The sequence below is a fragment of the Zea mays genome, chromosome 5 (assembly GCF_902167145.1).
Source record: "Zea mays cultivar B73 chromosome 5, Zm-B73-REFERENCE-NAM-5.0, whole genome shotgun sequence".
In the NCBI taxonomy this organism is placed as follows: Eukaryota; Viridiplantae; Streptophyta; class Magnoliopsida; order Poales; family Poaceae; genus Zea; species Zea mays.
This window is the reverse complement of record NC_050100.1, coordinates 171,875,530-171,891,766: the sequence shown is the minus strand read 5'-3', so window position 1 is coordinate 171,891,766 and position 16,237 is coordinate 171,875,530. Positions and strand designations below refer to the sequence as shown.

Genomic DNA, 16,237 nt, shown 5'->3' with positions numbered 1-16,237 from the left:
TCTCGAATTATAAATCTCATTTGAAGCTCATTAAATCAAACTCTCGACGGCTGTTATTTGGTCTGAGCCCGAGTTAATTCCTCGAACGTTGATCTATGTCTGACTATTTTATCCGAGTCCGTACTCTCACACGGAGTACTCAGTACATCGTCCTCTAATTATTTCTTACTCGACTCGGCCGAATATCTCTATGTCCAAACTGAATTCAAAACCCCGTATCGACAGCAATTTTTAAATATCGCAATTCGCCTTCTCCGACTAAAAATCCAAAGCCGATCGAATCTCAGGACGATTTATTTTCAAATCGCGCGTAGGGAATTATTTTCGAGCAAAGTCAAACCAAACTCTCGACCGAGTTAATCGCGTAGTCGTCCGTTCGTCCGAACTCTGTTTCACTCTGTTCTGTGTACAGACAAATTTCCGCGGGAATATTTATTCCGGAAAATGTTTAGCGCAGCCCGATTTCGTGTTTGGGCCAGCCCAACCCAGCCCAATTAGGCCCATTTAAAACCCTAACCCTAATGCCCCTTCTATAAATAGCACCTCTCTCCCTTGCAAATTGGCTTTTATTCACCTACACCCCTAGCCGCCCAAACCAGCCCTCTCCTTTCTCCTTCTCCTACACGATAGAACAGCAGGCGTCAGCTTCTTCCTCCCTGGTTCCCCACGGCGGCCAGCAGGGAGCAAGCCAACAGCCATGGCGTCCATCCCTTCCTCCCTCCTCTGCGCAAGCCTGCTCCAGCCGCTCCCAGCAGCCATGGCGTGGCGCCCCCCCTTGCTCCTTCCTCGCGCAGCGGCAGCCAGCGCCTGTTCATCTTCCTCCCTGCTTGCCCCTAGCTGAACTCCCCTACAGAAGCTCCCCACGGCAGAAGGCATGGAGGTCGGCTCGAGCACAACCTCCTTGCTCCCTTCCATGTCCGTCCGTGGCACCTTCCCCTGCTTTTCTGGTTGGGCGCACAGGAATCCGGCAACCCTGCACGTCCCCTCCAATGGCGCCCTCCCTGTCTTCACAGCCGTGCAGCAGCCTGCACACTTCCCTGTCCATGGCGTCCGAGTTCCCTGCGCCCAGTTCTTCGATCCGAAAAATAGCAGCTCTGCGCAGCATCTCCCTCCCCCAAGCCCCTGCGCGCGCACAGCAGCGGATCCCCGGCGCCCTCCCCTGCTCCTCCTCTGTTCCCCACAAAACAGCGGCAGCTCGCCCCACCTCCCCTCACTGCGCAGCCCCTCGGCGAAACGCCGCTGTTCCTGCAGCCCCGACACCTTCCCTGGCTTCCTCGCTGCTAGCGCTGCGCGCGTGCCACGTGTTCGGCGATCTGTCCAAGTGGGGTGTTGAACAGTGAGCAGCACGCCGTCGATGCTCGCCGTGTGTTCGCTGTTTTGCGCAGCCCATCCGCGACGCCGTCAAAAACCGTGGTGAGAAACCCCCGCTGTTCTCGATGTTTATTTTCCGATGTGTGTGATGTTCGATGAACTGCCGCCAACAAATTTGTGTGTTTTCGCAGCTAGTGGTCGACGTCGTGCCTTGCCCGTTCGACGAAATACCGAGCCATGTGGACAGCCCACACGCCTAGTCACGACTCGTTCAGGTTGATTGATTTATAGTTTATAATACGTATGCTTTGATTGATGTCGGGCCGTACATGTATATATGTGGCTGCGATGATTCATTTATGTGTCACAAGGATGGTTCGTGGATGGTATTAATCGTTTGTTAAAATACTTCGTCATAAAGCAGTGTGTTAGTCGTGGTAAATCTAATAAAGCGTAAAGCATGTGGTGGTTTCCGCAGTCGGCTAATGAGTTAGTCTATGTAAATATATTTTATGTTTTCATCATGGTGTAGGTTAGAGTGGGTTGAAAATATAAATTATGTCATATATGATTAGTGTTTCAAAGGCGAATGTACGAATAATCAGTTGGTGTTTCACTCGTCTAGTCGCTAAGTGTTGTCATAAATAATTGCGCTAAAATTGGTTATAAGAATGCAGTGGTCACGTGGTGTGTTTGGATGTGACAAGTAGATTGGAAGTGTGGGGTCTGTCGAAGCACTGTGATGTCGAACGTGTATATCGAAGTGCATTGTGGTGGTAATTGCGTTAAATTAATCGGTATTGTCTCGAGTGCACGCCATGATATGGTTGTATGCGAGACAGGGTAAAATAAAGTGTGCTCGACATAAATGTTTCGTCGTTGTAGGTAGAAATTGTCCCGGCTTAAGTAGAGAGGTGATGACATGCCGTAAGTAGTCATCACTTCCTCTATAATTATAAGTCGAGTCTATACGCGTTAGGCGTTCCGTAAATTGTGCTTCGCAAATAAGTGTATGATTGTGTTTATGACTTGAATAGATGTCTTCGAGTGAACTAATAGGTTCCTAAGGCAGTTATGTGTAAGGTGTTTATAGTGACGCTGTATCCCGAAAGGTGTTAAGTCTGCGCATAAATAAGAGATGAGTGTTTTTGTGTAGTGTGGATTGATTTTGAGTGCATGTGTCGCAAGAAATGAATTAGTGCGCATATAGGCGATGAATGAGTGTGATGAAATGGTGACATGCCTTTGTAGTCATCATGTCATCTGTTGTTGACCCAACTGAAGGTCGTAGAGAAAGGTCGATTACCTGTGTGTTATTATTGTCGCCTTGAGGTTCTATATGAAATGAAATGTGAAGTAGTAGTGCTCATGTGTTGTCTAATTTAAAATGCAAATTGTTGGATGATTATTGTGGTGAATGCGTTGATTAGTTGGGTATGGTAGTTCTAGATCGCGAAATAACTTGTATAAAAATTAGCAAGTCTACTTGTTAGTCCTCATTTAATTAATTCAACTCTAACGAATGGTAAAATGTTAGAATAGTTCAAGTACTTAGAACGCGGCAATTCTTGAATTGTATAGGAGCTGAAATTTATTAATTTCTGTTTTGGGCTGCACGTACTGTTTTCGGTGTGCTGTATGTTTGATGAACTAAATTGTGTTTTCTGTAGATATGTGCTATAGAAAAGGGGTAGATAACTTTATTATCTTGCTGGTGTTAAAACTTGACAGCCATAGGTCTGACCGTTTAGGAGTTGTGCTTTTTACAAATTCAGTAACTGAATCTGTCCAAATTATGTACAGATTTCAGAAACTGCATTGTTTGCTTAAGTTAATGTTAGAATCAGTCCTTGTCAATTATAAGAAAGTTGTAGAGGCTTTTCTTATCTTGCTTGTGTTAAAATTTCATAACTACAGGCCTGACGGTTTAAGAGTTATGAATTTTTCAAACTGGTTGCTGTGTTCTGTCCTCTGTCAGAACAGATTTCAAAAACTGTAATGTTTGATTTGAATAAACCTGGAATCACTTCTTGGTGATTATAAAGGTTATGTAGTACTTTTCCCAAGCTTTCCAAAAAGTCTTGGATCACTATTTTTGGTGGTCTGAAGATTAAGTTACATGTGTTTGAAGTGTGAAGACTGAATCTGTCCAGTTTTGGACAGCACAGCCTTCATAGTATATTTTACCCTTGATACATATTAAAACAGCCAGATATGTTTATAAATAAATTGTAGAACATTTAATTAGCTTTCCAGAAAGTCTAAAATCACTTTGTTTAGATGTCTGAATCTTTAGTTGTGAATTTTTGAAGTTGCAAGTCTGAATCTGTCCAAATCTGGACAGAGCTGTTGTATTAACACGTTTTGACCTTGCTAAGGGTTGAATCTTGTTGAGGTGAAAATACCAAAGTTGTAGAGCACATTTTAAGCTTTCTATAAAGTCTTAGTTTGTTATGTTTGGATTAATATTTGAAAAGTTATGATTAAAACAAGTAACTGCCGTGCTGATGTCCTAAAAAATCTGCACGTGCTCAAATGAATGTTTAGTTCACCATTTTGGCTAAAAATGCTTAGTTAGCGCTTGACGGACATAGACTTGTGATGGCTGAACTTAGGTTAACATGTGTTCCGTGATTAATGTGCTTGCTTGCTGTAGTTGGTTGTGGATATAAGATTTATAGTTATTGATGCCTATGTCCTGTTTAAACGTACGTTGTCTTGGTTGCTCTTGTGTGGTCAATAGGAGAACTAAGGAAAAGCCGTAGCAAGTTAAATAAATGTTCATACGTGTGATGTCCTGTTGTGTTGGTTAATTAAAAGTCGTGATCGTCGTCTTTCTAGTGATAGTGTTTACGTGTGCCCAATGACACATAAATAACTAGTGTTTGCGTATAGTTGTTGCAGTGTCTTACTAATTAATGTTTAGTTTGTCACTGTGTCTTGCTATATCTTGTGCTATTTTTGTGCTACTTTCATTATATTCATACATATGCATCTTGCACCTCATATAGGACCGAGAGATGATGATCGAGCCAGTGATGTGGTGCCAACCACAAGACACAGTTGGTGGACGACCCGAAGGATGGACATAACCAGTGGATGCTCGCCAAGCGAGTACCACCCGGCAAACACTATCTAAGTGTCAAATTAAAGGCAAGCCCCGGTTTTATGCATAACCGTTATATATGCTATTTTACTGCACTTAATGTTTGTAGGTTTGTACTGTGCACTTAAGTGTAGGAGTTGACTGAAACCCTAGTTGCATGAACTCAGGATTCCTTTTTGAGATGGATACTAGTATGATAGGTCGAGTAGCTGCTTTACTAATTAGGGATCTCGGTAGAAGTCGAGTGATTTTTCTAGCACTCGCGCGAGGTCAGGAATTGATTGTATCCATTTTTATATCATAATGATGGTGGTCTGTAGACAACGATCCATGGGGATGCGTTGTCTACGAGATGAAAATTGGAATAAGGATTAAGGTGTGGTACCGTGAGTCAAGCGTTTGAACGTACTAAACACATACCGAGAAATATGGTAAATCGGTGAGCCTAGTACCTGAGTGAACCTGCCCGCAGACATATCCCCTCACGTGACCTGAGACGAGGTCTCCCATTCCGGTTATGGTGGGTACAAGTGCGGTCACTGCACGACGGCCAGTCGGGGTCAGTGAGGCATTGTACGCCAAGGCGGTGAGCCCTGATCTGTTGCCAGGGAATCGATGGGGACGGTTGATGTGTGTGGGGACGGAGTGCCCCTACATGTCGTGTGTTTAGGTTTACCTTGCAAGGTTTAAAAACTCGATTCGAATCGTCTGCTTCTCGCAGCTAATGAGACTGCTTGATCCATGCTGCTACATTGAGTAATAAGTGGAAATGAGGTGACTGGCAAAAGATGTTGTTTGATAAAAATGTTTGATACCATGTATGATTAGCTAGGTACACATCTAGTTTAAAAAGGATCATACTAAAACTTGAGAAGCTAAAATGTGATTTTAGACTCAGCTAGTGCTTTTGGCAAACCAAACCCCTCAGCCAAACAGCTGCATGTCTAGAGGTAGAGGAGTAGACTCCTCACACCGGGTAAGTCTAGCTGAGTATTAGTATACTCAGCCTTGCTTGTGGCATAATTTTTGCAGGTACTTCTTAGGTTGATTGGTTGATGGTGTGACTTGGCCTTCATCCCTGCCACCGGGATAGACGGTCGAGTGGGTTACTGCTTCCGCAGGAGAGGACCAGGAGGAGTAGTGTGGCCAGGCTTCGCCATGTTACTCGGTTCTTCTCCGTTAGTTATTCCGCTGCATTAAAATTTATGGTTATTATTTCTGAAACTCCGATAATGTAATCACTAATGATACTTATTAAATTGTGGTATTATGTTTTATTGTATTTCTCTGTGCCTCACCTTCGAGTGAGCTAGTGGTATTCGATCCTGGATAAGTGGCTTTATCGGACTAGATCCGAGGGACTGACGGGTTATTCCTATTTAAGTGTGGTCTAGCCTCTAAGGCGGGACTTAGGCACTTAAGTTGGAATAATTCGGGCGGTTCCGCCACACCTTAAAGGGATTCTTGAGACGGGCTCAAAACGAGTTCGGCTTAAGGATCAAGAAAATTAGAAGCGACAACGGGACGGAGTTCAAGAACTCTCAAATCAAAGGCTTCCTTGAGGAGGAGGGCATCAAGCATGAGTTCTCTTCTCCCTACACCCCACAACAAAATGGTGTAGTGGAGAGGAAGAATAGAACTCTATTGGACATGGCAAGGACCATGCTTGATGAGTACAAGACTTCGGATCAGTTTTGGGCCGAGGCGGTCAACACCGCTTGCTACGCCATCAACCGGTTGTATCTACACCGAATCCTCAAGAAGACATCGTATGAACTCCTAACAGGTAAAAAGCCCAATGTTTCATATTTTAGAGTCTTTGGTAGCAAATGCTTTATTCTTGTTAAAAGAGGTAGAAAATCCAAATTTGCCCCTAAGGCTGTATAAGGCTTTTTACTAGGTTATGATTCAAACACAAGGGCATATAGAGTCTTTAACAAGTCCTCTGGACTAGTTGAAGTTTCTTGTGACATTGTGTTTGATGAAACTAACGGCTCTCAAGTAGAGCAAGTTGATCTTGATGAGCTAGATGATGAAGAAGCTCCATGTATCACGCTAAGGAACATGTCCATTGGGGATGTGTGTCTCCGAAGAGCCTCCAAATGCACAAGATCAACCATCTTCCTCCATACAAGCATCTCCACCAACTCAAAATGAGGATGAGGCTCAAGATGGTGAAGGAGAAGAACAAGAAGATGAGTCACCTCAAGAGGAGAGCAATGATCAAGGGGGAGATGCCCATGATCAAGATGAGGAAGATGAACAAGTTCCAAAGCCGCCACACCCAAGAGTCCACCAAGCAATTCAACGAGATCATCCCGTGAACACCATCCTCGGCGATATTCAAAAGGGGGTAACTACTCGATCTTGTGTTGCTCATTTTTGTGAACATTACTCTTTTGTTTCCTCTATTGAGCCACACAAGGTAAAGGAAGCACTTCAAGATTCGGATTGGGTGGTGGCGATGCAAGAGGAGCTCAACAATTTCACAAGAAATGAGGTATGGCATTTAGTTCCACGTCCTAACCAAAATGTTTTAGGAACTAAGTGGGTTTTCCGCAACAAGCAAGATGAGCATGGTGTGGTGACAAGGAACAAAGCCCGACTTGTGGCCAAAGGATATTCACAAGTCGAAGGTTTGGATTTTGGTGAAACCTATGCACCCGTAGCTAGGCTTGAGTCAATTCGCATTTTACTTGCCTATGCTACTTACCATGGCTTCAAGCTTTATCAAATGGACGTGAAAAATGCCTTCCTCAACGGACCAATCAAGGAAGAGGTCTATGTTGAGCAACCTCCCGGCTTTAAAGATAGTGAGTATCCTAATCACGTATATAAACTCTCTAAGGCGCTTTATGGGCTCAAGCAAGCCCCAAGAGCATGGTATGAATGCCTAAGAGACTTTCTTATCACTAATGGCTTCAAAGTCGGAAAGGTTGATCCTACTCTATTTACAAAAACACTTGCAAATGATTTGTTTGTATGCCAAATTTATGTTGATGATATTATATTTGGGTCTACTAACGAATCTACATGTGAGGAATTTAGTAGGATCATGACACAGAAATTCGAGATGTCTATGATGGGGGAGTTTTGTTTAGTCAAAGGAAAAGCATTTGAAACAGGGGGAGAAAATTTCAAATCTTGAAAATGCTTCTCAAAATCTTATTCATTTACCTTTGACTATTTACAAAAAGACTTTGAAAAGAATTTACAAAAGAATTTGCAAAAACAAAACATGTGGTGCAAGCGTGGTCCAAAATGTTAAAAATAAAGAAATCAATCCATGCGCATCTTATGAGAATTTATTGGTTCAATTCTTAGTATCCTTTGCACTTACATTATGCAAACTAGTTCAATTATGCACTTCTATATTTGCTTTGGTTTGTGTTGGCATCAATCACCAAAAAGGGGGAGATTGAAAGGGAAATAGGCTTACACCTTTTCCTAGTTAATTTTGGTGGTTGAATTTCCCAACACAAATAATTGGACTAACTAGTTTGCTCTAGATTATGAGTTCTACAGGTGCCAAAGGGTCACAACAAACCAATAAAAGACCGAGAAAGGATTCAAATATTGAGAGCTAAAGTCAGCCGAAGTGTGCCCTGGTCTGGCGCACTGGACTGTCCGGTGTGCCACCGGACAGTGTCCGGTGCACCAGGGACTCCAACTCCGAACTGCTCACCTTCGGGAATTCTGGAGGCCGCTCTGCTATAATTCACCGGACTGTCCGGTGGCGCACCGGACTGTCCGGTGGCGCACCGGACTGTCCGGTGTGCCAGCGGAGCAACGGCTACTTCGTGCCAACGGTCGTCTGCAGAAGGCATTAAATGCGCTACAGTGCGCGCCAGAGCCAGAGCAGAGCCAGATGGCACACCGGACAGTGAACAGTGCCTGTCCGGTGCACCACCGGACTGTCCGGTGGCCCAGAAGACAGAAGCTCCAACGGTCGGAATCCAACGGCCAGGTGACGTGGCAGGCGCACCGGACAGTGTCCGGTTGCGCACCGGACAGTCCGGTGCGCCATGCGACAGCAGCCTTCACCAAACGGCTAGTTTGGTGGTTGGGGCTATAAATACCCCCAACCACCCACCATTCATAGCATCCAAGTTTTCAGACTTCTTACACCTTACAAGAGCTATAGCATTCAATACAAAACACACCAAAGAGATCAAATCCTCTCCCAAGTCCATAGATCACTCCCAATCAAATAGTGACTAGTGAGAGAGTGACTTGTGTTCATTTGAGCTCTTGCGCTTGGATTGCTTCTTTTTCTCATTCTTACTTGTGATCAACTCAATTGTAACCAAGGCAAGAGACATCAATTGTGTGGTGGTCCTTGCGGGGACTTTGTGTCCCGTTTGATTGAGAAGAGAAGCTCACTCGGTCTAAGTGACCGTTTGAGAGAGGGAAAGGGTTGAAAGAGACCCGGTCTTTGTGACCACCTCAACGGGGAGTAGGTTTGCAAGAACCGAACCTCAATAAAACAAATCATCGTGTCTCACTCTTTATTTGCCCATGATTTGTTTTTCACCCTCTCTCTCAGACTCGTTCATATTTCTAACGCTAACTCGGCTTGTAGTTGTGCTTAAGTTTATAAATTTCAGATTCGCCCTATTCACCCCCCCCCCCTCTAGGATACTTTCAACTTCAACTCCACCATATGAAGCATGTATGATATAGGCCTCTTTCTCTTTACGGGATCCGGGTGGGCTTGCGGAATACCTAGTGTATTCACCCAGAGTTATTTATGTTTTTCAGCAGCTGAAGACTTCTTTTCTGCTATGCTTGATTGAGAGGGTTGTGTCTTCACCCAGTTCTGCCTGTGGCTTGGGCTAGTTTATCTTCTACTGCGCTTTGTATTTCTGGCTCTCTCGAGCTTGTACCCTGGTATTGTAATAACATTTATTCAAACTTTGTACTATTTGAAGTAAGGAATGTGGTTACTAGCCTCCTGGGACTAGTGATTGTATCACATTTGAGTCCCAAAGGATCGGGATGCTTCACCGATGCTGCCACGTGGCCCACTGCCCGTGACGTAAGCCAGCGGGCAGAGCCTGACGTAAGGCCTCTCGATCGCGTGGCCTCTGCATTTATTGCGGATAAGCCGCGCCGCCTGTCCACTCCACTGGCAGGCGATGTGCCACCTCAGCATTTAATGTGCCTTATCCACTCCAGTGGCAGGCGATGTGCCGCCTCATCATTTAATGTGCCCTGTCCACTCCGCTAACGAGTGGCGACCAGGCCATCCTGCAGGTGGCGTGCCTCTCTATTCCGTTGGCAGATAGTACGCCCATGCTGCTGCATACATTGTGCTCATCATCACTCACGCGTTACCAAGGAGGCAGCGCGGCATATCAACGTGTAGGCGCTACAAACATTATGGCGCTCGGAGATCTTCTGGGCGACGCTGGCATTGGATACTTCTATATGTATTCCCTCCGTTTTGCACCTGGGCCCACATGTCGGGGCTCAACATCCTTGTACGTGCCCCCTTGAGCTATAAAAGGGAGGGCACACGGCATTACAAGGCAGACACACTTAGACTCAAGCTCTCAAGCTCAATACATCACACAGTGGAGTAGGGTATTACGCTCTAGTGGCCCAAACCACTCTAAGCCCTTATGTGTTCTTGTGTTCTTCCCGTTTCTACCTAACAGGCAAAAAGAAGAGTGACTTCAACTCTACCATATGAAGCATGTATGATATAGGCCTCTTTCTCTTTACGGGAGCCGGGTGGGCTTGCGGAATACCTAGTGTATTCACCGAGATTTATTTATGTTTTTCAGCAGCTGAAGACTTCTTTTCTGCTATGCTTGATTGAGAGGGTTGTGTCTTCACCCAGTTCTGCCTGTGGCTTGGGCTAGTTTATCTTCTACTGCGCTTTGTATTTTTGGCTCTCTCAAGCTTGTACCCTGGTATTGTAATAACATTTATTCAAACTCTGTACTATTTGAAGTAAGGAATGTGGTTACTAGCCTCCTGGGACTACTAATTGTATCACATTTGAGTCCCAAAGGATCGGGACGCTTTAGGTGGTATCAAAGCCCATAGGACTGGCCATAGACCGCAGCCCTGACCTTAAAAGTTGCCTTAACAAGAAAACACCTCTTACCCTTAAGAAAAACCTTCTCTCCTTTCCCCGATATTAACAGACCCTTCTTTTTTCCTACCAGATGGAAGGCTCTTGGGTCATTAGGACATCCTACTGCTCAGAGGAGGAAGGATTTCCTCATCTCCTACGGAGTTGCGCGCTACGCATGGGGATCCGCAAGAAGCCAGAATATGTCTGGAAGGAATACCGCGAAAATGGAGTGGAGAAGTGCTCTATGGAGGTCTACCTGGGAGAAAGCCGAAGTTACCCAAACCACCCTCCCTTCCAAGTCACCTTCATCGGGCACCGCTTCCCAGACACTTGCCAAAGTGTTGCCCGAAAAGCCCTTAAACAGCTATGTCAAAACTACTGCAGAGAGATCTTTGAAACCCCCCTTCGTTACTTCCCACCTAACAACACAAATACCCCCACCTAGAGGAAAAGACTTCAGGCCCTGTCAGGGAGAGACCCTACCGAGGATGACCCCACCATTGTCTATATGGCCGGATACCTCCACACTCTCGATAACCACTACGATGACCTTTTCTCCCACTACACCCACCTAAACTCCCGGGTGGAAAGCTTAGAGCAACAGGTCGAGGAACTTAAGAAGGAGAAGGCATCCCTCCAAGAGTGTCTCGATATAGCAGAAGGCGAGGAGGCCAACACCCGTGAAGCCTACCGAACCCTGAAGATGGATTACGATAAGAAGCTAAAGAAGCTCGCCCCCATGAAGGAAATCCAAAAGAAGACCAAAAACCAAGGGAGCTAGGCTGAGCGGAAGAAGAAAGCCCCTCCAGCACCACCTCCTTCCAGGATAGAGAATGTGTCCGACGTCGAGGATATGTCCCTAGCTAGCCTTGATGACCTTCTCAAGGAATTTGGGGACACTTTAGAAAAAGAGTTCGAAAGTACCTCAGAGAACGCTCGCGTGTAGTACGACTTTTAGTAGCTATATGCTTGTAATGTATTGGTGTAATGAATAAAATAACTTGGTTGAAAAAAAGAATTGGCATGTGCATAATAGTGACTCTCTTCCCCTGGCAGATGGCTTCAGATAAAACCACGCCTACCGCCTCCGGGATTGGAGCAGGGTTTCCCCTAAGAGCTGAAAGAGAAGCCGGTAGAGAAGAAAGTGAGACCCACCTCCCCGCACCTCTAGAACTAACCTTAGATTTAGCCCAAGTTCTATCCAACCAAACCCGACTCATCGAGGTCCTCACTAGAAATCTGGAAAATCAACGCCCGAATGGTGGAAGACCACAAGACAGGATGGGAGATTTCCTGAGGCTCAAGCCTCCCACGTTTGCCGGATTTAGCAATCCCCTCGATGCTGACGATTGGCTGCGCATGATTAAAAGGAAGCTGGAAGCCATCGGATGCCTAGAAAATCAGCGTGTTCAACTGGCTGCTCATCAACTTTCCGGAATGGCCTTAGCCTGGTGGGATACCTTCAATGTTGCCATCAGAGATGCTACCTGGGCAGAGTTTGAAACTGCTTTCCGAGAGCACCATGTGCCCCAAGGGATCGTTCAGCTCAAGGAAGATGAATTCCGGGAACTAACTCAAGATGGAAGATTTGTCAGTGAGTATGTGCACAAGTTCACAGAGTTGGCCCGCTACGCGCCGGATGACGTCAGCACCGAAGTCAAAAAGATGGCCCACTTTTTGAAGGGGCATAGACCAGAACTCAAGACCATCCTAGCCAGCCAAGACTTCCTCAGCTTCTCGCACCTCTCCGACAAAGCCATGCAGGTGGAAAGGGCAAAGGAATAAGAAAAAGGTCATCTCAAGAGGAAATTCCAAGTCCTCCTAGCTCAGCAGCAAGACCGGCACCAGAAAACTCGATCCTTTGGATTTCCACCCAAGGGACCAAGCTTCATTAGGCCAGTTGGACCCACTCCGTCACGGTTTAGCCAGCAGAGTCAGAGCTCCTTTCATGCCCCCTCAGTTGCAAGCAACCAACCACCAGCGAATGCGTGTTGGTACTGCGGAGATCTCAGTCACTTCAAGAACAACTGCCCCAGCTGAAGCCATCAGGATCTGCTTACTCCAACTCGGTGGATGGCCCCAAGAATACCTCAGCACCCGCCCCCAAGGAGCCCTCCTCCATCAGCCAGCAGAACAAGACCCAGTATCAAGGAAGGGCACGAGTAAATCACGTCGATGCCCAGGAGGCTCAGCAAGCTCCGGGAGTAGTGCTCGGTGAGTTCCTTGTTGAATTTACTCCCGCTACTGTACTTTTCGATTCAGGAGCATCCCATTCTTTTATAGCCACTAGTTTTGTGGAAATGCATGGCATCCCCTCTACCCCTCTAGAGATTCCCTTGGTCACCCGAACCCCAGGGACAGACCTTCTATGCCAGCTCAAATGCTCCCAAGTCAGAATTCTTTTAAGTGGGGTAGTATTCTTGGCAGACTTAATCGTCTTGCCATCCCAAGGGATTGATGTGATCTTAGGAATGGATTGGTTGACCAAGCACAAAGGTGTCATAAGTTGCGCAAACAAGACAGTCCTTCTCACAGACCACCAAGGAAAGTCAGTCTCTTGTCAGGCTCAGCCACCCACCAATGATCCAATGATGTTTAATGTAGTAACAGAAAGCATACCAGTGGTAGAAGAATTCATGGATGTGTTCCCAGAAGAGTTGCCAGGAATGCCACCAGAAAGAGAAGTGGAATTCTACATAGATCTGATCCCTGGAACGGCACCCATCGCAAAGAGACCATACCGCATGGCTCCTATCGAGTTAGTAGAATTGAAGCTCCAAATCGCAGATCTTCAACAAAAAGGGTACATTCATCCTAGCTCATCCCCTTGGGGAGCACCAGTCCTTTTCGTCTCTAAGAAGGATGAAAGTATGAGGATGTGTATTGATTACCGATCTTTAAATGAAGTCACAATCAAGAACAAGTATCCACTCCCTCGGATCGACAACCTCTTCGATCAGCTTCAAGGGGCCAAATACTTCTCCAAGATAGACCTAAGGTCTGGTTATCACCAGCTGAGAATCAAGGAAGCAGATATTCAGAATACTGCATTTGTCACCCAGTACGGACAGTATGAATTCACAGTGATGCCCTTCGGACTCACAAACGCACTCGCCTTTTTCATGAACCTCGTGAATAAGGTATTTATGGAAGAGCTGGATAAGTTTGTTGTAGGCTTCATTGACGACATCCTTATCTACTCCAAGAACCGCGAAGACCATAAGCGTCACCTCCGGACCGTCCTCGAAAAACTCAGGGCACACCAACTTTATGCCAAGCTCAGTAAATGCGAATTATGGTTAGAAAACATAGCCTTCCTTGGGCATATCTTGACTGCAGAAGGAATAGAAGTGGACCCTTCCAAGGTAGAAGCAGTATCAAAATGGAGGCAGCCATCCAACGTCAGTGAAGTTCGAAGCTTTCTGGGAATGGCAGGATATTACCGCCGCTTTATCAAGGGATTCTCCAGCATAGCAAGACCTATGACCGAACTCCTCAGGAAGGACAATAAGTTTGTGTGGACCCCGAAGTGCGAAGAAAGTTTCCAGATCATAAAGGAGAAGCTCACAATCGCTCCCGTTTTGACACTACAGGATATACACCAGGATTTCGTCATCTTCTGTGATGCCTCAAGGCAAGGCTTAGGGTGTGTGCTGATGCAAAACGAGAAAGTCATTGCTTATGCATCACGCCTACTCAAGCCGCATGAGTAGAATTATCCCACCCATGATTTGGAATTGGCAGCCATAGTGCATGCCCTGAAAATATGGAGGCACTACCTAATTGGGAACAAATGTCACATCTTCCTCGATCACAAGAGTCTGACGTATATCTTCACTCAGCCAGATCTCAACCTCCGTCAGAGAAGATGGCTGGAACGGATCAAAGATTTTGACCTTGAGATTCATTATCACCCCGGAAAGGCCAACGTGGTAGCAGACGCCCTCAGCCGAAAACCTTTCGGGATAAAGGGAACCAACTTTTTAGAAGATTGGAAGAAGGAATCAGCTCAACTGAATGCATGTTTGGGGAACAATGGCAGCCTCGAAGTCAAACCAATGCTAGAAGACCTCATATGCAAAGCTCAACGCCTGGACTCAGAGACAATGAGACTTGTGGAAAAAGCTCGCAAAGAATAACTTTCGGACCTCATGACAAATGGACAAGGAGCCCTTTGGTTCAAGAATCATCTATGTGTACCAAAAGGGGAGGCACGAGAAGTCCTGCTCGAGGAAGCTCACAACTCATCCTACTCCATCCACCCAGGAACCACCAAGATGTACCTAGACCTCAAAACCAGATACTGGTGGAGAGGGATGAAGAAAGAGACAACACAGTATGTGGCCCGGTGTGACACCTGCCAACGAACGTAAGCCGAGCACCAGAAGCCCGCAGGCCTATTGCAACCCTCCCAGTGCCTGAATGGAAGTGGGAAGAAATAGGCATGGATTTTGTAACTGGACTACCCCAGACGCAAAAAGGGAATGACTCTATCTGGGTAATAATAGACCCTCTTACCAAGGTAGCCCACTTCATCCCAGTGAAAACTACCTTTGGAGGAGCCACCCTTGCCCGGATTTATCTCAAAGAGATAGTCAGACTCCATGGCATTCCAAGAAAGATAGTGTCAGACAGAGGAACCCAGTTCACCTCCAAATTTTGGACAAGCCTTCAGAAAGCTATGGACACCAAGCTAGACTTTAGCACCGCCTATCACCCTTAGACAGATGGTCAGACAGAAAGGGTCAACAAGGTCCTCGAAGATTTATTAAGAGCATGTGTGTTAACATTCGATAGAAGCTGGGAATCCAGTTTGCCTTATGCGGAGTTCTCGTATAACAACAGCCATCAGGCCAGCATCAAGATGTCACCGTTCGAAGCATTGTATGGACGAAAATGCCAGACCCCTCTCATGTGGTCTAACATAGGGGAAAAGGCACTGGAAGGATCTGCCTTTGTTAAAGAGGCTGAGGAGAAAGTTGCCCTAATCAGCAGAAGATTACTTGAAGCTCAGAGTCGGCAGAAGAGTTATGTGGACAACAGGCAGAGAGAACTCAGATTTGAGGAAGGAGACTTCGTCTACCTCAAGGTCTCCCCGATGCGTGGTGTCAGAAGATTCCAAGTTAAAGGGAAGCTAGCACCACGATTCGCCGGTCCCTATCCCATCATTGGCAGAGTGGGACCCGCAGCATACCGTCTTGAATTACCAGAATCCATGTCTGATATCCACAATGTGTTTCACGTGTCCCAGCTCCGCAAATGCCTGCAAGCACCAGAAAGTCACATCGAAGAAGAGGCAATACAGATTCAGAAAGATCTTCAGTACCGTGAGAAGCTAATAAAGATTCTTGACTCAGCAGTCCGGAAGACCCGCAACTCAGAAGTGAAACTCTGTAAAGTTCAGTGGAGCAGAGAAGGAGAAGAGGAAGCTACTTGGGAGAGTGAGGACTCCTTGAGGAGGGAATACCCTTACCTTTTCTCAAATCCAGTCTAAATCTCGAGGGCGAGATTCCTTTAAGTGGGGTAGGTTTGTAACATCCTAAAATTTCAACCCAAGGTTTGGAACCCTAATCTCCCCCCTTATTTTATCTCTCCCTAAACTCCACCCTCTAGGTCATCTCATCATATGCATACACTTTGATTGTTAGAAGCACCTCACATAGATTATTTTCAACACTTAAGATTATTTAGCAAATTGTTGATTCAAAAGAAAAGGAAATAAAAAGAAATAAAAA

At 45.8% G+C, this 16,237-nt stretch overlaps 1 long non-coding RNA gene across 1 annotated transcript; it reads left to right on the top strand.

Annotated features, from left to right (window-relative positions):
* Positions 1 to 566: 566 nt before the first annotated feature.
* Positions 567 to 1,727, top strand: LOC109939820 (uncharacterized). The gene is made up of 2 exons (XR_004849603.1): positions 567 to 1,413; positions 1,503 to 1,727. It is a non-coding gene; the product is annotated as an uncharacterized lncRNA (long non-coding RNA).
* The last annotated feature ends 14,510 nt before the right edge of the window (positions 1,728 to 16,237 follow it).